The following is a 10154-nucleotide window of genomic DNA, read 5'->3' on the forward strand; positions in this document are numbered from 1 at the left end:
TCTTTCAGTGACCTGGTCATTTGGCAACCTGCAGAGACCACCTGTGAACAGGCAGGTCCACCTTCAATAGAAAGTACCGAATCAGAAGGGGAAGCAGGAAACCTTAGGCCAAGGGAGACAGAGAAACAGACTGCAACTACTGTGAGAAGATCAGCAAGGGACAACAAAGGCGTACCACCACCGAGACTTGGCATTTGTGCAACTGTACAACTTGTCAAAGAGCCTTCAAGCTGGAGAGACATAAAAAGACTACCTACACCAGAGAGAAACAAATGGATGGACGCAATGAATGATGAAATCAAATCCTTACATGAGAAGCAAGCTTGGACACTTACAAAGTTACCTCCTGGAAGAAAAGCTATCAACAACAAATGTGTGCTCAAGGTGTGGAAAGATACAAAGCGCGTTTAGTGGCAAAAGGCTATACGCAGAAATATGGACTTGATTATACCGACACTTTCGCACCTGTAGTAAGTCACACATCTTTCAGAATGCTCTTAAGCATAGCAGCCTCAAGAGGCATGCATGTGGAACATGTGGACATCAAAACTGCTTTTCTTAATGCAGAATTAACTGAGGAAATCTACATGAAGCAAAGGAAAAGAGGATCTTGTCTGTAGACTTAAAAAGGATCTTTATGGACTAAAACAATCCGCAAAGGGATGGAACAATAAACTGACTATGTTATTACAAAAGCAAGGCTTCAAACAAGGAGAAGCTGAATCCTGTCTGTTCACAAGGATCAAGAATGGACAATACCATTATGTGCTTATTTACACTGATGATTTGATTTTGTGCTGTCAAAACAAAGAAGAAACCAAGGAAATAGCTGATGAATTAAACAAATATGTGGAAGTGAAACAACTGGGAGATATAAAACACTATCTTGGAATACAAATTGAGAGAATGGATGATGGAAGTTTTCTCTTGAATCAGAAACACAAAATTATGGACTTTGTTTACTCTATGGGCATAAAGAAACATGGAAACATTAACACACCAATGGAATCAGCTTACCTAGACCTGACCAATGGAAACTTACTTGAGAACAATCATGAATACAGAGAAGCAATTGGAAAGCTCTTGTACCTATGCTGAGTTACTCGACCAGACATCTCTACTGCAATTGGAATCTTAAGCAGAAAGACAAGTTCACCAAATAATCATGACTGGAAAGCTGTGAAAAGACTAGCCAGATACCTCATGAAAACAGCTGATCGAAAGTTATTGATTTCAGCCTCTGATGACCCAAGACTAGTTGGATACATGGACGCCAACTGGGGGGAAAAGGAAGATGATGAAAAATCAACTAGTGGATACTTATTCTACTACGGAAATAGTGTGATTCACTGGGTCAGTAAAAAGCAACAAATAGTTGCTCAATCTACTGCTGAAGCAGAATGTGTGTCGGCTCAAGCTGCCTGCAATGAGCTAGACGCCCCCGCCCCACAGCCGACGGCTCACCTGCCCGCCAGCAAGACGGTCACCGCCGCGGCACCCGACGTCACCGGGATGCCGACCGCAACAGAGACGGAGAGGACGTCGTCGGGGGGAGGCGAGGGCGTCGGGCCGGCCGGTCGGGAGCGGGCGGACGAGCCAGAGCACGGGCTCGTACAGCGCCGGCGGCGTGGCAGAGCTCCGATGGAGGCGACGCTGACAGGCGGTCCCGCACTCGGTCCCTAGCTTTAGAGGGAGGCGGGGCCGTGACGCTGGGAGTTCTGGGAGGGCAGCGGACAATAAAGGAGCGCACAGGGGGAACCGAGGAGGATGCCCTGAGCTGGCTTACTGAGAGACAGTCCTGGTGTGAGAGAGAGAGCGTATGCACAGGCTGTTGTTGCCAGGCTCAGACAGGCATCAAAGAGGGTGGAGTAACCCTCTGACGGGCCTGAGTCTGAGGTAACCCTTGAAAAGGCGCACTTTGCTCCAAGCCACCCCAGCACTCCTAGCCCCTTCAGTTACCCAGTGGATCGAGGGGGGGGGCCATCAGCGGAAGGCGGCACGGCAACCCGGGGTAACCCCGAGCAGGAGACCGAAGAGCGCGACAGATACCTCATGAAAACAGCTGATCGAAAGTTATTGATTTCAGCCTCTGATGACCCAAGACTAGTTGGATACATGGACGCCAACTTGGGGGGAAAAGGAAGAAGATGGAAAATCAACTAGTGGATACTTATTCTACTACGGAAACAGTATGATTCACTGGGTCAGTAAAAAGCAACAAATTGTTGCTCAATCTACTGCTGAAGCAGAATGTGTGTCGGCTCAAGCTGCCTGCAATGAGCTAGAATAGATCACCTACATGCTAAAGGACTTTGGCATAGAAGAACCTAAGCCAATACTCATGTTTGAAGATAATGTAAAGGTAAAGGTTCCCTTGCTTGAAAGCCAGTCGAGTCCAACTCTAGGGTTGCCGTGCTCATCTCCGTTTCAAAGCCGAAGAGCCAGCATGTATAAACATGTGCAAAGACAAGCAGCAGACACATCACCATCAAATGTCTTTTAGTGAAAGATATGCAAAAGAAAGGACTGATTGAAGTTCAATACTGTCCTACTGAAGAAATGATAGCGGACATTTTGACCAAGCCACTCAACGCAGCCAAGATCGCAAACCTATGTAAGAAGTTGAAGCTAATTGATCCAAAGCATGACTGAAATGTTAGAACTTGAGAAGGGGTGTTGGAATTGCAAGTTGCTTACACTTCAGCCATTACAGAGTTAAATGTTGTTTGTTAGCAAACAGGATGATACGTTACAAAATGTATTAAATGGCGGGAAAGTTTGTGGGAGTTGTTTATCCTAGTGAAGTGACCTGTAACCTTTGTATTGGTCAACTAACATCTTGTTTGTAGAAATGCTTTGATCTAGCATTAATGTATTCACAAGTTTATGGCCCTTTGTGTGAACCAAAGTGGTAGTTCTCTTCTAGAAGCCAAGAGAGATAGAAAGATGTAGCTGTTAGCATATATTACCAAGAGTAACTGCAAGTATGTAACCTTTTTATTTTATTTCTTTTATCCAAAGTACCATACCCATGTTTTATTTTGTTTTCATAGTAAAGATATTTTTCTTTTACTAAGTGTGTTTGCAATACAACCATCGACCTTGAATTAAGAATCCCAACACAGCTCTCTCAGCCCCACCTACCTCACAGGGTGTCTGTTGTGGGCAGGGGAAGGAGTTCGTAAGCCCCTCTGAGACGCCTTTGGGTAGTGAAGGGTGGGGTATAAATCCCAATCTCCTCCTCCTCCTCCTCCTCCTCTTCTTCTTCCTCCTTTCCAAGTTCTGAGGCCTTGCTTCTGTTTCTCCTGCTGCCCAGTGCCTGGTCACCACAGGGACAGTTTACTGCCTTGCATGCCCTGGGAGGAATAGCCGCTTGCCAACTGCCTAACCCTGGCACTTCTTAAAAATAGCGTGTCTGAGACGGTGGAGATCTATGTGGTACAGAGAACTGCTACCAGCATCAAAAGTTATAAAGCATTTATTAAAAAGAAAATGTTCACAAGCATACTCTCTAGTATTTAATTCCTCCCAATCTCTCTTCCCTGCTTGATCCACCCACTGTCTCTCCTGCTAGATCCATTAGCATTTGTATGAAGGTGGACCGAGGTACATCAGAAAAGCAGTTGAACTGGCCTCCCCCCTTCCTGCCTGCTCTCTGCCCAGAGAGAGAAAAAAAACTTTTAAAATTCAGAGTGAAGATTTTGCTCATTTTAAATCTCCAAAGAAAAAATAAAGCATTTCTTTACAATTCATACAAATCTGGTTCTGAATTCTACAAAATTCAGTGCAGTCTTTCTTTGCCAAAGAAAGAAACCTGGAACCCCACCTGGTAAATGGGAGATGCTCCTGATTTAGATCCAATATCATTAGGCAGCTATCAGCTATTAGGCAGCTATTAGGCAATCAGTGGCTAGAAGGCCAGAAGTTGCCACCAAAACTATCTGATCCCTGTTGCACTCAATTTCCCTCCAAATGCAAGAGGATGCCAAAGTTGTCCTGCCTTGGTGGCCTACTAATGTCAGCATAGTGAAGTAGGTGTCCTATGCCCTCCCAGCAAAAAAGACTTAACAATAGCTGCATCATTGGATGCTGCGCTATCATTGTGCTATAAGTGTCATGCTTTAGACTAGGAATACTCAGTGGCTTGGGAGCCACACGTGAGTCTTTTGACATGCCACACATGTGGCTCTTCTTCACTGTTTCCCATTGTGGCCCTTCCCTGTGTTTCAGGGAAGTGGGCAAAGCCCTCGCCTAGTGGGGCTTGTGGTTGGGAGGTGATTCCCACCTTGGAAAAGCTGCTACCAGAGGAAAAGGGAAGCAGCAAGCCTCCAAGATGTCAGGTTGTCAACTTTAGACTAGGAAATACCTGGAGCTATGGGGGAGTGGAGTTTGGGGAGGGGGGCAGTTCAGCAGATACAATGCCATAGAGTCTACCCTCCAAAGCATTTTCTCCAGGGGAACTGATCTCTACCATCTGGCGATCAGTGGTACTTCCAGAAGGTCTCCAGGCCCTACCTGGAGATGTTACAAAAACAATGGGACCATGGTGTATAAAAGAAGAAAAGATGAAATGAAAAGCACCATGCAAAAATCAACTGCTGTATATCTCCAATAAACCTTTTCACAAACCGTTTTAAACAGAAGGTAAAAGGTTTTCCTTGCTTGAAAGCCAGTCGAATGCAACTCTAGGGGGCAGTGCTCATCTCCATTTCCAAGCCGAAGAGCCAGCGCTGTCCAAAGATTTCTCCATGGTCATGTGACCGGCATGACTAAACCCTGAGGTACATGGAATGCCATTACCTTCCCACCGAAGCGGTACCTATTGCAATTTCTTGCTTTCCAACTGCTAGGTTGGCAGGAGCTGGGGCCAGAGACGGGAGCTCACTCTGTCACGCGGCACTCAGGTCTCGAACTGCCAAGTTACCGACCGTCCAGTCTGCAGCTCAGTGTCTTAACCTCTGAGCCACCACGGCCTTATGACTGAGGTCCTAATGGAAAGCTTCTGGATTGGTTTGTTGTAATGAGAGCATAGATTCCAGATTCAGTCAGAACACATTGGAGAAGCTTATTGAGTTGAACACATTGGAGATCCTAGCGACTTTCGAGGAAGACTCTTGAAACGGGCTTCAACCGGGTGCTCATTAAGTCACAGCTACACTTGATCTGCAAATATTTGACTTTACATATTGTAGGAACAGCAGGTTCCTCTATTTCTGATCTGGTTTATTTGGGGATTTTCCATTTAGGTATAACCTGTATTGAATGGTATGTTCTGGATTAAGGAACTCCAAGAAGTTCCATTCAGAGACCTTTTTCTAATTCATATTTTATGAATTTGATTGTGTCTGCTTAGCATTTTGTCCACCTTGGTGGGATATACATGAAAAAGAGTGCATGGATTTTCTAATACGGGCAGCTTTTGATCTTATATACTATTCAATGATTGGTTGATTGTAATGATTGACAAATGAGACAAATGTAGCATTTATAGAAGGTTTATTGGATATATACAGTAGCCGATTTTTGCACTGTGTTTTTCATTCATCTTTTCTACAACCTGGAGATGGGCAACCCTAGGTGCAAACCTTGTATCAGAGTCGGAAGTAAACGTGGCTCTTTTGCTTGATGGTAATTGCGAATGTGGCTCTCTACTAGCTGCTGAGCTAGTACCACTGTTGTAGACGGGTTTTTTTTTTTTGCCTTAGTTTTTCATTTGCATTGTTTTCCAGTATCTGTAATCCCATCCTTTCTGCGTTCTTTATTTAAGGTACTTGCTTTTAACATTTTGTAACCCGCCTTGGAGGGCCACGGTGGCTCAGAGGTTAAAATGCTGAGCTGCAGACCAGAAGGTCTGTAGTTCGGCAGTTCAGGACCCTAGTGTATTGTGACGGAGTGAGCTCCCGTCTCTGGCCCCAGCTCCTGCCAAACTAGCAGTTCAAAAACAAGAAATTGCAAGTAGACAAATAGGTACCGCTTTGGTGGGAAGGTAACAGTGTTCCGTGTGCCTTTATATTTAGTCATGCCAGCCACATGACCATGGAAACATCTTCAGACAGCGCTGGCTCTTCGGCCTGGAAACGGAGATGAGCACTGCCCCTTAGAGTCGGATTTAACTAGCTTTCAAGCAAGGGAAACCTTTACCTTTCACCTGCCTTGACTCTCAGTGATAAGGGCAGGCTACAAATGGGTTGCCAGGTTCCATGTGGCAGGTGGAGAATTCCTGGGATTACAACTGATCTCCAGGCAACAGAGATCAGTTCACCTGGAGAAAATGGCTGCTTTGGAAGGTGGACTCTGTGGCATCATACCCTATTGACGTCCCTCCCCTCCCCTCCTCAGGCTCCAACCCCAAAATCTCCAGATATTTCCCAACCCAGAGCTGGCAACACTATAAATGAAGATGATGATGGTAAAGTACGACAATACTATCTAGAAGCTCAGATTTTTCTACTCAGTGCATAGAAAATGCAGAGGAGGGTATGGACAAGTATTCTCCTTCTTTAGTTCAGGATTGTTGCAGCTAAGAAATAGCAGAAGGAACACAAAGGAGAGTTTTATGCCTTCTGACATGATTTTTGTGTTGACTTTTCTTAGGTGACAGGAATGCTCACCCAGAAGTGATTACCACATATGGGCGCCTTCGAGGCAAGGTAACCAGCGTGAAGGGTACTGACAAGCTTGTGAATACTTTTCTTGGAATCCCTTTTGCAAAACCACCCATTGGGTCCCTTAGATTCACCCCTCCGCAACCACCAGAGCCCTGGAGTCACGTGAGAGATGCAACATCTTTTTCTCCAATGTAAGAGCCCATCATTTTTCACTTTGCTGTAATGCCTAATTTTGTTGGATGTCCTTGTTCTCTGTGAATCTACACATTATAGAGTAAGACCCAGCTCAAGTTCCTTGAAGCTTATAAGAACACATCAAATGGGACTTTTCCTTGTGATAGTATTTAAACAATGGAGCACAAATAGTCCTAGGGGTCCATTAATAAAAACCATGACTATCGAATTGTGACAAAGCAAAGATTGTTGTTATGGGCTCAGTAATTTTAAGAAGAATTATGTATTTTAAGATGTGGTGCCCATTAAGCCTCTGTTGTTTCAATATTTTCACACTGGGCAATTTCTTGTGTGGATAAGGAGTCAGAATGGAATAAATAGGAATCGAGTCCATTTTTTAAAATGTTTTTGTATGTTGAAATTTGAATCCCTAAAGAGTTATGATCAGAAGCCTGTGGCACACTGTTGGGAAAGACTGGGTTAGCATTGAAGTTTTGCAGAAACAGTTATCTCCCACCTGCTAAGATGAACAAATTTAATAGAGGTATACCAGATGCATGATGCAGATGCACAGGGGCATATGCTAAGAATACAAATTTGTGATGGGGTTCTGTGAACATTCAGAAGTGTTGGGATAAAGTGACAAAGGGTATCAGAGATATTTCTTCAACATGGATTAATTACAAAGTTTTAGTCCAGTGGCACCTTTAAACTTTGTTCTGCTGCTTCAGACCAACATGACTACCCACCTGGATCTATCTTCATCCACAGTGCTTTTTACCTAGTAATATAAATATTTGATCCTGGATGCTTTGTGCCTTCAAAATGCAGGGATGCCAATTTGTCTTGGTTCCATCCATTCAAGGTTCCTCCAGGCTTGCTTATGTATTTAGATAGTACATTGTTCCATATGCGAGCTATTTGTTGGCATTTCACAAGTAACTGAAGGCAAAGTCATCAGAGCATGCATTTAGCCATCTTAAACAGCTCTGTGCAGAATCCTACTCCTACTATTCAATGGGGTTTACTCACAAGACAGTATTTTTAGGATTGCTGTCAATCTGATTGCAAATGGATAGCCATGTCTGTCATAGCAAAATAAAACAAAAATCTATATGTAGTCTTCATGGACTTATGCACAACTTTTGATAGCATCTCTAGAACCAGACTATGGCAGAAGCTAAAGGAAGCCACAATTGCCAGACTAGAGATTCTATCCTAACTTTTAAAGGTGTTCAACAAGGATCTCTTTTATCCCCTTACACTTATTTAATCTATATATAAATTATATCGTCAAAGCAGTTTCAGGACTACTCACCATACACCTACCCTTAATGATCAAGATCTTTAAACTCTCATTTATGTTGATGATACTGCATTATTATCTCACACACTGATAGGGCTGGTTTTAGCTCCTACTGTGCTGATGAAAGTTTAACTATAAACGCTGAGAAACCAAAAGTAGTTGTCTTTGCAAGAGGATGCCGACCAAAGAAAGAAAAAGGACTAGAGGATGGTAAACACCAACACTGAACAAGTAACAACATTTAGATATTTAGGAATGACAAGAAGGGGGGACCCGCGATATTCGCGGGGTGGTGGTGGTGGCAGGGGCAGGGAAGGTGCCAACCTCCCGGCGGGTGAAGGCAGGGGCCAACCTCCCGGCGGGTGAAGCCAGGGGCGGGGAAAGGGGCGGGGCTAGCGACCCCCCTGCTCGTCCTCCCGCCAGAAGCAGGCGCCGATGGACGGTCGGTGCGGCCCTTCCGCCACCTTCCTGCCTGCCCGCCTGTGGATCCTTGAGGGACCCGAAATGAACCCGCCGCCGCCGCCCGTAGAGAGACGTCTCCGGGCGGGTGGAGGCAGGGGCGGCCGGACAGGTGCCGAAAAAGGGGGCGGGGCTAGTGACTCCTCTGCTCGTCCTCTCGCCAGAAGCAGCAAGCAGGCGCCGCTTAGGCAATGGCTGGCACAGCCCTTCCGCCGCCTTCCTGCCTGCTCGCCTGTGGGGGGGGAGAAGGATCCCTCTCGGAGTGGAGTTTGTACCAGGGTGCTTTCCTGACGCCGCCTCCTTCTGCCCTCTTCCCCGCCCTAGAGGATGGAGCGAGCAGGGGGCCCTCGGAGAACAAGCTGGACGTCGGAGAGCTGGGCTTTTCCAGGGAAGGGCTTTTCCCTTGCAGAACTCTGGAGCTGGGATCCACGTGCTTATCAACTCTGATCTTTGCAACAGCCACACGTTGCCGGGGGAGGGGGGGACAAGGACTCCGGCCGTGGATTTTAGCGGTAGGGCTTTCTTTTGGCAGGACTAAGGCAGCAGGCAACTGGCTGTGGGAAGGGAGGACCACAACCTGGGCGCACGGTTCCCCCCTCTGCCCTCTGTTCGCTGCAGAAGGGGCGCGACCCGTGTCACACACATACACCCGTCCCCGGCAGTGGCATCAAGCGAGACGGGGTTCATCCAGCCGGCCCACGCCACGCACACGACTCACCAAGGTCTCCAGCTGCAGCGTTCGGAGCGGAGTTTCGCTTTTGCTTTCTTCTGCTTCCTCCTCCTGGTCCCGGCTCGTAGCCCCCCAGCCTTGCAGGTGGAGGAGGCAAAAAAGGAGGCTGCTTGCAGTGGCGAGGAAGCAGCAGGTCGGTGGCACAGAGAGGGCAACAGCTGCTGGGCTTGTACCTAAGGCCCTTCCGCCACCTTCCTGCCTGCCCGCCTGTGGGGGGGGGGAGAAGGATCCCTCTGCCCGGGGCCTCCTTGACTTGCGTCATCGTCGTCGTGGGGGGGGGGCGTTTCTGTAGAGCTAGACGGGGTTCTTGGAAGCACTCTGGAGAGACAGTCCCGTCTGCCCCCCACCCCGGGAGGAGCAAGCGAGGAGGCAGAGGCAGGGGCTGCCGCCGGGCCAGCTACAACGCGGCGCCCTGCCCACACCGCCATGCGTCCGGCAGAGCGCCCCTGCCTCTCCTCCCCCGCCCTAACGGCTGGCTCGCGCTCTAGGCGAAGGCCTAGTTCGCCTAGCGGGCGAGCCGGCCCTGAATGTAGGCTTGTATTATGGATGCCACCTGGACATCCAAGAGCGCTTCTGTCGTGGCTCAGGTGGGGGGTCACCTGACGCTGCCACCACTCTGGATTTAGGATCCCTTGAGAAGGACCAGAGCACCCTCCCAAGATCTTCAGCCCTCCCGTTTGGCCGAATAATAGGCATGAGGACCAGGCAGAGTAAACAACAAGGAAAAGATTTATTTTATAGGAGGTCAAACAACAAGGTGCAGAATAATAACAGTAAGTGGGTAAAAAGAAAAGAAATCTAATGCCCTAACACGTCTAAATATATACTCTCTCTAGCTCACTATCTCAAGTGGCACTAGACTACTCACCCTTCCCTC

The 10154-nt window shown here is 47.2% G+C and overlaps 1 long non-coding RNA gene across 1 annotated transcript in view; it reads left to right on the forward strand.

The window, feature by feature from the left end:
• The window catches only part of LOC107108018, a 14448-nt gene extending 7644 nt beyond the window's left edge, over window positions 1–6804 (forward strand). Inside the window, exon 3 of the long non-coding RNA XR_001482414.1 lies at window positions 6595–6804. This is a non-coding gene — a long non-coding RNA (uncharacterized LOC107108018). The remainder of the gene's footprint in view (window positions 1–6594) is intronic.
• The last annotated feature ends 3350 nt before the right edge of the window (window positions 6805–10154 follow it).

Source organism: Gekko japonicus, unplaced genomic scaffold, assembly GCF_001447785.1.
Source record: "Gekko japonicus isolate JY-2015 unplaced genomic scaffold, Gekko_japonicus_V1.1 scaffold717, whole genome shotgun sequence".
Lineage (NCBI taxonomy): Eukaryota > Metazoa > Chordata > Lepidosauria > Squamata > Gekkonidae > Gekko > Gekko japonicus.